Consider the following 13,717-nt stretch of genomic DNA (forward strand, 5'->3'; position numbering starts at 1 on the left):
ACAGGCGCTTCAGGGGGTTTCCCTTCAGGGATCAGTATTTATTCTTTGCTTCTCAAATAAAGCTACAAACCCTGATTCCCTGTCCTGGTTGGTGACTCAGTGATTTTAGAGACTGTGAATTATGTTATTTTCATTTCTCTGCCTATAGTAGCTCATTACAGAGTATCCGATCATGAGGACTGATGCTGTGTGCAGCGTGTTAAGCCCCCATTTGTGAGGTCAGCATCCCATAGAAGAGTACTGGTTTGAATTCCAGCTGGGCCACATCTAGTCCAACTCTCAGACTCTGCAACTAGAAAGGGAGCAGAAGGTCCAAGTTCGACATGGGACACCAGGCTGGAGTCCCAAGCTCCTGGCTTCCACCTTTCCAAGACCTGACTTGTAAGGCCGTTTGAGGAGTGAACTAAGGATAGATGATCTCCCTATTGCTCTGCCTTTCCAATAGAAAAAGGAGCAAGCAAAACAAACAAGCAAATCTTAGGAATACATGGTCCTGATATCTTTATTCCTTGTGCCATCATATTGGACACTTCCTACGATTTCCAATGAAACCTTAACCCTCTGATTTAAGTTTGTATGAGGTGGGTGGTAGGATCACATCTCTTTCGAGATCTTTTGCTTATTCTAAGTTTTCTCAAGAGAAATATTCTATTTTTTCAAGCTATTTCTTTAAATTTGCAATTAAGATGTAACATCTTATTGGACTTACTTAAATCATCATATAGTTTGGTTTATGAAATTCTGACAAATAGAATTAATACTATTTGCATAATTTTAACATGCCTTGTTTCATAAATATTTCTGAGGGACTTTTCAAAATATAAAGTGAGAATTTTATATGTGAGATTTGTTGCTTTTTGTCTTCTACACGTTAATTAAGAAACATATTAATTTTATTCCATAATCCTTTATATGTGATTATTAACAACAAATTGTAATTTCCTTTTCATTGTGAACAATAACAAAAATGTTATCCAGCCAGAATTTCCCCAACATTGTAAGAGTGACCCTGGTTGATAGCCAGAAATTAGAGGACTTCAGAACGTGGGATATCAATTGTGAATTGAGGCTAGATTTATTTTTAATAATCTTTGATGTAAATGCTAATGCCTTAATGGTCTTCCACTCCTTACCCCTTCTGGTATAATGACAGATGTATTTTAAATTATTTCCTCTGATGTAGTTTATGTCTTGTGCAGAAGTATAGCTATCTGAAAACAAATTATTTTTTCTTTAAATATGAAGTACTGCTGACTGCTAACAGCTCAACTGATCTTTTTGACTCTGAGTGGTTATAATTCAGTAACTCACATTTTTGGAGGGAAAACAGATTATTATAAGTATAACTACAAATGGGCTCTTGATCTTTTTGTTTGCATTGTAGACTTTTAAGCCAATTTTTATAAAATATTAAGCATTTTCATTTTTTATGTTTTACTATTTTACTACAAAGTGAAATGTTAAATCCTTTCTACTCTCGTTGTGGTACAGTGATGTGTATTTTTTCTGTCTTATAACCTTACATTCGTCGACATTCGTGGGCTTGAACCAGGATGATTAAAAATAGAAGACAGAAGTTCAAAATGCTGAATTTGAATTCTGACTTAATCCTTTAGTCATTTTTCCTATAAGATAGTTAAGCGATTTTTAAAAATGACATATCACTAAAGAGATGAAAGCACCTTAAAAACTAGGACATATAGTTCATTTTTAGAAGTGTATAGGAAGAATCAATTCAGTTGCACATTTTATAGTTTACCCAAGAACCCAACTACAGGGACACATATTTACCAAGTGGAATGCTTTCATTAAACATCACCATAGCAGCCCCCAAATTCATATTTGTGGCATCTCTCTGACTAATGAAATCAGTCTCAGTGCGAACACATGGGCTTTTAGAATATTTACAAAACCATTATTGTCCTTTTCTACAGCTGCTGCCCCAGCCTTGGCTCTCATCTTTTTACACCTGGTTTAGTACATCAGCTTCAATCCATGCCTCAGTCTCACACTTCTAAACCAAATACATTTAGTCATGAATTATTTGTTCATTATACATTTGATGACCTACCATGTCCCAACATTTATTTAAGCAATGCTTTCGGGTTTTCCATCCCCAATTTAGAATATTGCAGTTTCCAGTTCATTTCCAAATCCATGTTAACTTCAGCCTGGACCTTAGTACTTTGCAGATCTTACATATTCTTTTTCAGCAACCTCCTCATGGTGACAGCTCTTCTGCTCGACATGATCTGAGTCGGTTTCTGCTTCCTTCTTGGTACATGTCACCTGTCTCCTTCAAGGTTATGTTCCTGCTGCTCCTCCTGCTCCTCCTGCTCCTCCTGCCGAAATGGTCTGATGAGGCCAAGGGTTTAGATCGGCCTAGTCACCTGATCTTGGTTCTTCTTTTATTCTGGATTCTGAAAGCACCACCAGGAAACTAGGTATTTTAATTAAGTAGTGGCTCTTCACATACTGTTCTTAAGTTAACAATACAAGGTACTCTTTATTTGGTAAATTTCATATAACAAAATGTACTGCAATGTGCTAAGTACTTCTTTGATCATAAGGATTACACAAGATGGTGAACTTGTACTGTCAAGGGCCAATTGGATATTTGTAACAGCATTCACAAGCCATGCGGAATTATCAACTTAAAAATTAGCCCACTGTAAGTGTAATGAAGTTTGAATCCCTCCTGAGGTGGCTTTGGCAGAGGCAGATCAAATGATTTAGCAAGACATATAGCTCACAAGCCAGACATTCTCCGCCTTAGAATTGTAGAAGGTATTTTAATAGGAATTTAGATGTAGGAGTGGTTGTTAATAAAAACTTCTAATTTTTGCTGTCTATTTCATATTTGTGACTGTTTTGTTTATTTGAAACTATTTTAATATTTTGTTTATTTCATGTTTTTAACTAGTTTCACTAAAAACCCATTCCAAACACTTAATATGGTACATTGTACATAATATGTTTTCAGAAAATTCTTAATGTGTTCAATCAAAAGAATATTAAGTATTAGTATAAGCCAGGCATTCTGGCAGATTTCAGGATTACAATTATGAAAAGACAGTCTTTGTTCTTGTCATAGTTATGGAAAAAGATAGATTGACAGATAAGCCTACAATGGTTTGTTCTCTAACTTAAGTAAATGAAATCACACGGTATACTCTTCTGTTGAAGGATATCTACTAGATGTTTCCAAAGAATATAGTATCAGCGCAAACAAGCAAATGGAGAATTTTTAGTCCCTGATACCCTTCAGTTTTCTAAATTATAACACAAGAACCTTCTAAGGTAACTGTGTCTGTTGTACAGCTGTAAAGCAAATCTTTAGCATGCTCCTGCTCCTAAGTACTGCCTCTAGACTTCCCATATAGAAATTCCAGAGCCACCATGGGAGAAAGGGCTGGTTACACTGAAGCAAGTAGCAAGTAGGTATCAACCTGAGGAAGCAAGCGGACAACAGTATTTCTTATCATTGTGAACAAGAGCAAAGGCATAGCAAGTGTAAACACACGCACACACACAGACACACACACCCCAACACACAAGGTGTCTTAAGGACTTAAAGTAGTTTTTCAAAGCCAGAATGTGGGTTGGTTGGTTGGGAAGGGGTGAACCAGGTACCCAAGCATGGTCCTAAGTAATTTACAGAAATAGATAGAAACCAGACCAGGAAGGATTTCAAATCTGAGACTTTGAAAGCTTTTTTTGCCAAGCAATTGAATTCTTAAAAATTTGAAACTTTTTTTACAGTAGCTGAAGTCAAGGGGGCGCGGGAACTTCATTCTGCTCAAACTTCGGGAACTTCATTCAGGAATTTCATTCGGGAACTTCATTCGGGAACTTCCTGCTCAAATGCGGGAACTTCATTCTGCTCAAACTTCATTTCATGGTTCTTGATGGACTAGTAGCATGGACTGGGGTGATGATAGTTTCTTTGATACTGCCCTTTGTACTTCACCAAAGAGTGATTCTGTTCTCTGGTGAGGTTGTGTTATGGAGTAAGGCTCAGTGGACCTAACCTTAGGTGGTGTCAACAGCTTTCAGAGTTTGTCTGGATAGTGCCGAAATAAGCCTTTGCTTTTCTTTATTCAACAAAAATCTATCTATCCTTACCTAATACCGATGGTACTGCTCTGGCAACACAGACATTATCCCTGACAGCGTTGGACTTGCAGGATAATGAAGGAGGCAGACAAGACAAAATCATATACTACACTACAACTATGTGATGAATGCTATGTAGAGCAGGTGATTTGTACCGAGAGATCTTTAAAGCCTTGGCATTTATGCTGTAATTTAAGCTGGGATCTGAAAGATTTTGAGTAGGTGGTAGACTAAGGCAAACTGTTCCAGGAACAGGCATAGCATGTGTGAATACTCGGAGGGAGTGAGGTACGAGGCAGAGTAAAGCTGGGGAGGAAGACAGAGATAGAATTACCATGTTAATTTGATACAAAACATTTTTGAAATCCATCATTTTCCATAAACTTTTTGAAGACATTCTCTTATGGGTTGTTGACCCAATGAGTTTGCTGTGCTTGTAGGAAGGTTGCTCCTGCCCACAGGCAATGCACTACTTTTTTACTGCTTTTCAAGGACAACAGGAAAGAGAGGCGCTGCGGCTTCAGCCCTCTGAGCTCAGGGAAGACCTAAGTCCTGTATTAAATGTTCACCTGCTTAAGTCAAGTCTGCCCAGGATAATCTCCTTTGATAAACACCAAGTCAGCTGGCCAGGCATCTTAATGACTTATGTATTACCTCTCCACGTTTGTTAGATGGCATTAGCACAGGCATAATATCTCATCTTATTCATAAATCCTGCTACACTTTACGGGAAGGGATTATATAAAGCCATGGGTCATTGGGAGGTAGTCATCACAAAATTAAGCCAGGCCTCACTTTTTTGTGAACTAACATCGTTCAGCCTCTAGAGAGCTGTTCATCTTAATCTGTTCATTTCTTGTCGACTCTGTCTCCATTCTCTTCCTCCATTCCATAGATGGTAAGGTTTCCCAAAAATGTCCCATCTGCCTGTCCAACAGGCTTTCTATTGGCTAAGATCCAATTTTCTTCTTCAAAAAGTAAAGCAAAGAGTAGGAACTTTCTCCTTCACCAATTTGCTAAGGAATACAAACTTACAATGAGTACGACAAAAATAATTTACATGTTGCTTATTGCCCCATTCTGAGTCATTTTGGAAGGAAGCCCAATGGAACTTCCCATTTAAGGTAAACTGTTCATGAGTGGTGCAGAAAATGCTAATGGTTAAGAAGCCTTGTGGACAGGCAGGCAGTCTTGCCCCTGGTTGCCAGTGGACACAGCTTGAATGGCATGCAGGAGTGTTGTCCTGTTTCGCTAGAGTACCTTGAGAGTATGGATGCGTATGTGACTTTAGCATGGCTAGTCATGCATGGTTTGGGACAGCCATGTGATAGTGATTGACAAAGCATTTCAAGTTACGTTGCCAGAGACAGATCCTCTCTTATTTGATCCTAGCAACTTTCTGCCTTCTGGCAAGATTTAGTATCTTGCATATAACTTAAGGCCTTTAGTCTGGTAGAATCTGCCTGGAGGGAGAATTCTCTTTCTGAAATGACCTTCATCTTTTATGTGATTGGTTTGTCCATTACAATCTAGGTGAGAAAAATTAGCATAGACATTATCTCCCATATAAACACTTCCCTATCTGGAAACCTGCTCCTAGTGCCACACTTGAGGGAGTCCATCTTCTCCTTCTTGATGTCTGTGATTTATCTATCAATTACATTTATCATATTGTACTATAATTTGTTTGCACATCTGTTTATCCTGCTGGTGAGATTCTTAGGGATGGAAGCTGATTAATTTTTTTACATCCTGACATGGCACTTCATAGATATTTGAATAAATGGATGGATAAATTATTATAGTGATCCAAGAAGAATATTTCCAACCATCTCACTTGAAGGACTGACCATGTCCTTTGGGTCCCTGTTTAAGCCTGTGTTATTTGTGCCATTGACATACATTGAAAATAGTAGCCATTATCTCTAGTTGGTTTAGTTATTCCAATTCAAGTTCTCGGCTGTTGTTTTCCCCACAACCATCATGTTTTCACGACATAATGCCAGTTTTAGAGATGTTACCTCTGGGACAAGCCCTTTTTGTCTTGAGATCTGTAATTCACTCTGTAGAGATTGGGAAAAGCAAACAGCACAGGGTGAAGCCACAGCACAGGATTCCAGTCACTGCCGTACATGTCTGAGTGAAGTTCTGAAACTTTGAAAGAGAAGTGGCAAGTTTCCACACAGTACCATGACCTTGGGAGGTATAGACCAAAGAAGAGGTTCAGGAAAGCCCCCTTTTTGAAACCTATATTAGATGTTAGATGTTGTCAGTATATAACTTTTGAAGTTAGAATATTTGAAGAAGGAAGGTGAAACTTGTATGGGTATACTTAGAAGAGCTAAGTGAAAGACAGCGTCTTCAGATGTTCGTCTGCACTGAAGATCCTATTGAAAAGCAGCATTAAAGACCTTTTGCAGCAGCAGCATTGGATAGCTGGGCTAGGAAGAGTGAGACACCTGGATCACAAATGTGCTTTTCATAATAAGAAGCAATTCTGTAAAATGCTGATGACCACAGCATAGAGGTATCATGTTAAACAGATTTAATATGGGTAGCATAAATTTTAGAAGTTACTAAATAGGTCTTCTTCTAGAATATAAGTAGAAATCAGTTTCTTGCTTTTCCTTGTATTCAGTTATTTTATTTCTTTGTGCTCACTCTACTCATAGGTGTATAAGGGACCGCAGCTCAGTAAATAAAAAACATTTTCATTTAAAGAGGTATCTTTTGTGGGTGAAAAACAATCTATTAAGTGATTAATTTTTATTGTATAAGCAATAGTGTTCTTAACAAACCATTCTGTAGCCTAATAAAGGAACTGAGTAATAAAGTAGAAATTGGGACTGCACTTAATGTTTCCAAAGACTGGGGAATGTTACTATCGTATATGTTTGTACAACTTCTGTGTTCTCATATTCTTATTCTAACAATGGTTTGGTCAGTAGATATTCTCTAAAAGGATTATATTACTATATTCTGTAAATTGATACGAATCCATATTCAAGTAACTAAGTGGTCACAGGTCTAATTTCTCTGTTCCTCAAATGTGATATTTTATTTCTCTAATTATCTGTAAGTAATCATCTTTATTTTAAAAAAAAATCATAAAAGCTGGCCACATAGGAAATTTGATCAGCCAGAAAAATATAAGGATTATTAATTTTTGATAGCTTCATTGGAAACTTTAAAATATTTGACTAAAACCAAATCTGAATTAGGTTCCTGGTGTCAGTTGTTCTTCAAGCACAGTCTTTGATTTCACTCAGTCTTGAAATTCAAATAGAGTTTAGGGTCTGTTAACCTAAATTTCTTTAAGGTTGAATCTATGGTACACTTCACTTTGGAATAATGAAGACAGTTGAAATTTTTCCTAGAAATTGTATAATATTCAGCTTTTATAATACACTTCTTTTTAAAATTTGTATTAATATAAGGAGAGTAGATTTTATGTATTCCATAGGTAGAATTCTAAACATCACTTAATTTCCTCTGTACCACTTGGCCTCCCTCAATTCAAAGTCAATTTTTCACTTTTATTTTTATTTTTATTTGTGTGTGTGTGTGTTTAAAATGTGGTTGACAATTTGAGTTGCTTCACATGTGCGCTTACCAGATGGAACTCAGCTCCACTACCTTTTCTGAAAATTGCTCTGCCATTCCTTAGAACATTTTGCCTTTTCTTCTCACGTTCATGTATGTAAGTGCACAGCGAGGAAATGCATTTAGATTATCAGCTCTATGGAATCATTAATAACCAATGGCATCATCAGCGAGACTATAAATTTTCCTTGTCAACTACCATTTCATCATGACTTTGTTAGGCATTGTTTGAACTACATCAACATATTGATCAGTACATTTTCCTGAGTCATGGATAATGCCTGACAGTCTCAGTACTGTGAGTGAAATTTACCAGTGAGGGATTGTTTCAGGCTGTTATGTTTAAATGATGCAACCTCATGGTTTCACTGAATGTACAGAAAGTAATATACTTGGCATAGTTATTAAAGGATTTTGTTAGCCTTCTTTGTATTGAACACCTGAGCAACACAGTTCCGCCATGCCTGAGGATTTGAATCCTTTCTGTACAAGAATATTTACTACCTTCTTTGTTTCATTTCAGAATGACCTTATTTAAAAATGTATGAGGCTATTTATAATCAACTGTGTGGCAGTGATTAAAGAGGTGTGAATAATAGGTTATTGGGACCTGACAGCTTCTGGTTTGTTGTACTCATGTTAGAACATTTCTATGGCTCAGATGCCTCTTATTTTTTAAGGTGGAGATTTCTCTGACACACAGGTTTTTTTCGGATAGTATATTACACAAAGGTTTGTCTCTTTAAATTTGTTCATCAAATCTCATTACTTTATTTTACATGTTAAATCAGCACCCTAGTTTGTCAACATTTTGTGCTTAATAATTGTAACCGTAGTATAGATTATCAGTATAGACAGAATATTGATCTATTGACCATTGAACTTCTATATTAAGCTCTCCTCTCAGCTGAGTCCAAGTTTCCTTTTGTCTGGTAAGGAAGAAAAACCATTAGAGAAAATTTTAGAGTATTTGAAGGTTAGTATTCAAGAGAAGTGTTAGTAGTCTCGAAGAAATTTGGGACAGAAAAGTAGCCAAAAACCAGGAGAGAACTTAGTGGTATTTCATCAACTCCTTACTTCTTTTAAATACAAAGAACATAAAAATCATGAGTTGAATTTGATCACATTTGGATTAGCTACCATTTTTACTTAAGAATAAAAGGAGATCTTAGAGTATTTTAAACTTTGAGCAAACCATTACTTAATGATTTTTTCCTCTTGAGTTCCCATGGATTTAGCACACTATTTGGTTAAGTCTCAAGTGTGCTCAAAATGTACTGAAATTCATTTTACCATTATACCTTCTGTCTCATTTTCCAGCCAGGAGGCTATGTTCCTAAAAAAGAATGTAGAAAAACTAGCAGAGAAAGCCAGACCAGGGCCTGTGCTGTGGCAGGAGAGTTAAGCACCCCCATACAATGCTGTCTTTACTCCCCTCGTGTGCCGTTTCCCACACAGCTCCATCCTAGTGTACCTAGCGAGGCAGAACTTGGTAACCCATGTATGTGGTCCCCAAACACCCGTTTGGGGGATCACTGTGGAGTCCCTGGTGCCTAGCTGTGCTCTGACCCGTAAACTAACAGAAGCTGTTCATTCATTAATATGTCCTTCCTTCCTTCTCTCCTCTTCCCTTCCCTTCTTCTTTTCCTTCCTTTAGTTTTCTCTCACACTTCCTATCTCTATTTTTTTTAAAAAAAAGTCAAGCTTATATAAAACAAGAGTTAGGAAAATGATTAAAATCACTGTGTTTAAATTCCATAAGAAATCTCAGAAATTCTTTCAGAAAAAAATCAAAGTAAACCATATTTTTCAGCGCGACATACTTCCTACACCAAGTAACTGATCACTTGTCTCGTTGTCCTTATAAGTCTTCTGTAGCATCAATATTTTCCCAAGTTTTTTTTTCATAATGTAAATAGAAATCTATTTTAAAGCTTTAAATTGTCTGACTTGAAACTTAGTTATTTTAGTTGATTTCTTTCCTTGTTTTATTTTTGCTAATCTGAGATATTACCGCACTGTATTATGATGATACCTGAGGACATTTTTTTCCAGGCCTGACTGGAGGATGGAATAATTGTGTGAAATTACCAAACAGAATTAAATATGTATACATATAAACATCTCAAAGATTTTGGAAATATTAAAGTTGATAAACTCAAAGTACTGATTTCAAGAGCTTTTGTTCTTGGAGTGTCAGAATAGTTTGGAGAGAACTCTAAAGCCCTCCTTATTATAATCCTTCCTTTGAAATACTCTGTGTGAAATTGAGTAGTTTGCTTCACCTTCTCCAAATCCATGTACCTTTTGCTTTAAAAAAAATGATGATGATATCAGCTCTACCTGTGTCATTCTTGTTCTGAGGATGTTCAGGTCAGTGTGCAAATTGCAATGGAGTTGTTCAGCTTAGTGTGTTATCTTCACTGCCAACCTGAAGGTTCAAGTTGTCAGCTAAACACAAAATCATGTCTAAGAAAAAGCAAGGCTCCACTCCTGCCCTCGGCCCCTGCCCATGCCTCAGGCTGACAGCTGCTTTTAGTTAAGGTATCCTGGGGGGAAACAGCACAGTCGGGAGCTCCCTATAGGTATTCACTGATTTCTACTTCAGTTTGGTTTGCTGAAACACTTTGCTGTAAGAGATGGTTTGATGTCTGTAACTTCCTATCAAAGTCTTTAGATTGATAACCAGAACATGTTGATTATAGAGTCAGTCTAATCTTGTAACCCAAGAGTATTACAGAGAGCTCTAGTGTTGTTTGGGTTTTCCAATTGGGGACATCCTGTGATCTGACTGTTCTAGTGCACACAACCTAATCCCACCCGTATCCTGTTTATGAGCAATTGGAGAGAGGCCTGGAAATCCTGGTGCCAGCAAGGATAGCACATTCCACAGCAGAAATCTCTAGCTGGAGTTTATTTAGCTTCTACCTAAGCAAACACCACATGTAGGTGAGCATCTTTAAGAATACCTCATCAGCTGGATCCCTAGTCATGCTTTGGACAGTGCTTCCTACTGGTCTGGCTGGGGATCAAATGCAAATAGAAAAGCTGAGCTGCCACTTCACGCATAATGTTGGGGTTTGAATCACAAGCTTCTTACTGTGAATGAAGAAGACATCATTCTGGGAAAAGAAAGCCTGAATTACCTTCTTATATCAATTATTATTAAGAACAGGGAAGTACCATTTACATCCTTGTCATCACTGTTACTGCTCGAAACCTCTCTGAGGATTTTACAATGTAAATGTAATGATTTACAGTGGTTACCAACAGCTGTATATTGGTGCGTGCATCGTTAAACCTCGCACATATATGTGATAGCACTATGCTTACTATAGCCTGGTAGTGGTATGCAAACTCTAGAATTAATATCCTGTATATGAAAGCCTTATTTCCCATTTCCTATGAAATTCTATCAGGACTGGTGGGAATAAAACTTCTTTCCTATCTCATTGCTGTATTTTCAGCATGGTTACAAGGAAAGAGAGATTGGGAATGAATGGATTTTATTATCTCATGTAACTGAGAAGTACAAGAGATAAGTGGCTTCAGGCATTGGTGGTGGCAGATACTCAAACTGAGTCATCAGTACTCAATCTTACTCTCTCCTCATCAGTCTGTAGCCATTCCCCTCTTTCCCTCTTGCCCTCTTGCTTCCTCCTCTTCGTTCGAGCTATAAAGGGCCTGATCGGTTTGCTTTAAAAGTTGTTGAGTGTTGTTGAGAATACTTGCAGGCAAAATTCTTACTTGAGGATTCTCCTGAGAGTGTGTCTTCTGTTTATGATGTTCTTTCTATACAATTGTGCATGATTTTGAAATAAAAAGATTTTAATTTCCTTACTTAAAGTTTAAATGATTTTTGAAATAATACTCTCCTTAAAAATGTGTTCTGGTAGATCATTAGACTGAACCTATGGTGAAAGTCCGTGCGTTCTGAGTGTGTTGTGAGGGCAGGGGTGCGGTCACATATTGATCATTCAGTGTGCTAGGCTGTTCACGTAAATTACCCCACTCAGTCCTTCAGAGAACCTGGTTAAGAGTTATCATCCTCACGTCAATGTGAAGAAAACAAAACTTAGTATGGTGACTTTCCCAAGGACAACCAAGCACTGGGTCCCTAACCCACAGTTTGAGTCAGCCTGGCTGCATAGCCAATTAGTTTTCAGGTTTCACCTTTACGGATTCTGTTAAGGAAATGACTTCCTTCTGCAAACCAAATGTTCCCCTTAAAATAGTACCTTGGGTTGCTGTTACTTGCAGACCTGACTTGAACTTACTAAAAATTCTTTTTCAGTTTCATAGGTATTTAGTCATATGACTTTTATCCAACTACCTCACTTTCATCATATTAAAATATATACCAATTTAACTGAGTAATTTGATTTTAATTTTTTAAAAAACTTATGCCATTGTAAACGTATGTAAAATCTTTACCTCTAACTTTAGTTTAGTTTTACTTTGGAAATAAATTGCTGTGAATACATATTCATAATTAATATGGAAAACAAAATAGTTTTTGAAAGTTTATCAGCTGTAATATAGAGAAGAAGCGTTTCTACATCATGGAAACATTGTTTAGAATGTGCTTATCAGCTAAACAGATTGGAAAACAGGGGCTTTATTTAACACTTATTATTTGCTGTTATTGATAAAATAAATTCCTGTGATTCACCTTAAGAAAACAATCTTGGACCCAGCGGCGTGGCCTCTACCAAAGTCCTCGCCTTGTAGGCATTAGGATCCCAGTTCTAACCCTGGCAGGCTTGCTTCCCATCCAGCTCCCTGCTTGTGGCCTGGGAAAGCAGTCAAGAACAGCCCAAAGCCTTGGGACCCTGCACCCACGTGGGAGACCCGGATAAAGCTCCAAGCTGCTGGCTTTGGATCCTCACAGCTCCAGCTGTTGCGGTCACTTGCAGAGTGAATCATCAGACGGAATATCTTCCTCTCCTCCTCTCTGTATATCTGACTTTGCTATTAAAAAAAAAAAACAATCTTCTGTGTGGTTATAAAACTTCCTCTGAAAATCATGTTTTACTTCTCACACCCAAAAAGCAAATTTCAGAATAAAAATGTTCTTTATTTTCCTAAGGAATCTATTGGAATGTATGAAAGAGTTGATACACACACTTACACATGGGAGAGAGCTAGAGTGTAATATGCAACTAACCTCTCACCTTGTTCCTGGTACATATTGTAGGTGTCCACTAGAAAGGTTACCTGGCCAAAAGCCTCAAATCTCTTCTGTTATTCTTATAAATGTAGCCTTACCTATCAGGACATATTCACACCAGCCCTATAATTGACATCCCAAAATGCTTTACAGTGATATTGGTGTGTGGAAATCTCAAAGGTATATTCAAACAATTTAAAATTTTATCTTTTTAAAAAATCTGTTTATTTTCATTGGAAAGGCAGACTTACAGAGAGGAGAGAAAGAAAAGAGAGAAAGATCTTTCATCCACTGTTTTGTTCCCCCAACGAGCTGCAGACACTGGAAATTGAGCTCATCTGAAGGCAGGAGCCAGGAACTTATTCCAGGTCTCCCACATGATGCAGGGGTCCAAGGCTTTGGGCCGTCTTCTGCTGCTTTCCCAGGCCACAAGGAGGAGTCTGGATTGGAAGTGGAACAACCAGTACACAAACTGGCACCCGTATAGGGTGCCAGTGCTTGCAAGTGGAAGATTAGTTAGTTGAACTGTTATGACCACCCCTAAAAGTTTAGACCTTAAAAAGCTCACTGTACTTTAACTAGAACCTAAAATTTGTCACATCAAATTAGTAGGTACTAAATTCCAAACAGTTAAGAACTATACAGAAGTGTACAGAAAATAAAATTGTGTAAATTCCTGGTGATAAGGATTTATTTCAATCAAGCTTAATAATTTTACTATATACCAGTCTATTATAGCAGAATCCATGTAATGGTCTAATGAAAATGTTGCCTTTAACTATATGTACAGAACATTTTGTGAAGCTTTAAAGTCATAATTACATGAAG

General features: G+C 37.4%; 1 protein-coding gene across 8 annotated transcripts in view; it reads left to right on the forward strand.

Moving 5' to 3' along the window:
- Window positions 1–13,717, forward strand: part of ZEB1 (zinc finger E-box binding homeobox 1) — a 158,217-nt gene that overhangs the window by 76,123 nt on the left and 68,377 nt on the right. The gene's annotated exons all lie outside the window — the stretch shown is intronic.

Source organism: Ochotona curzoniae, unplaced genomic scaffold, assembly GCF_017591425.1.
Source record: "Ochotona curzoniae isolate NIBS_2020 unplaced genomic scaffold, NIBS_Ocur_1.0 contig_4797, whole genome shotgun sequence".
Classification (NCBI taxonomy): Eukaryota; Metazoa; Chordata; class Mammalia; order Lagomorpha; family Ochotonidae; genus Ochotona; species Ochotona curzoniae.